General features: G+C 50.2%; 1 protein-coding gene across 1 annotated transcript in view; it reads right to left on the reverse strand.

Moving 5' to 3' along the window:
- Window positions 1-438, reverse strand: part of LOC119302088 — a 7,393-nt gene that overhangs the window by 5,065 nt on the left and 1,890 nt on the right. The window lies entirely within an intron of this gene.

A 438-nucleotide genomic window follows, 5' to 3' on the forward strand; every position in this document is an offset into this window, starting at 1 on the left:
TCTCTCTCTCTCTCTCTCTCTCTCTCTCTCTCTCTCTCTCATTTTCTTGTTCTTCTTCTCTTTCTCTCTCTCCTCCCCATGGCTGCTCTCTCACAGCCTCTTTCTCTATTGCACACACGCCATGAAGCAGGAATCCTGCATGGAGAATCTGCTTGTGTTGTGTGGGGGCAGCTCATCACGTGAGAATAGTGACAGAAGATGATGCCAAAGAGGGGCCTGGTCAACGCCTGGTAATGACGCAAGAGCGGTCAGACGTGGGCTCCCGGTGCTCCCAGCTGCAACGATCATGATGTCAAATAGACGGTCATGATAGCAGGTACCGCAGAGCTTGACCTGCAATTCAACTTTCCACAAGTTCCTCCATCTTCACTTTGGTGAGTGCGTCGACGACTCCAAGCTCCGCCTTTTCTGTTTTACATTTGTTAGCTTGCTCTTGTT

Source organism: Triticum dicoccoides, chromosome 1B, assembly GCF_002162155.2.
Source record: "Triticum dicoccoides isolate Atlit2015 ecotype Zavitan chromosome 1B, WEW_v2.0, whole genome shotgun sequence".
Classification (NCBI taxonomy): domain Eukaryota; kingdom Viridiplantae; phylum Streptophyta; class Magnoliopsida; order Poales; family Poaceae; genus Triticum; species Triticum dicoccoides.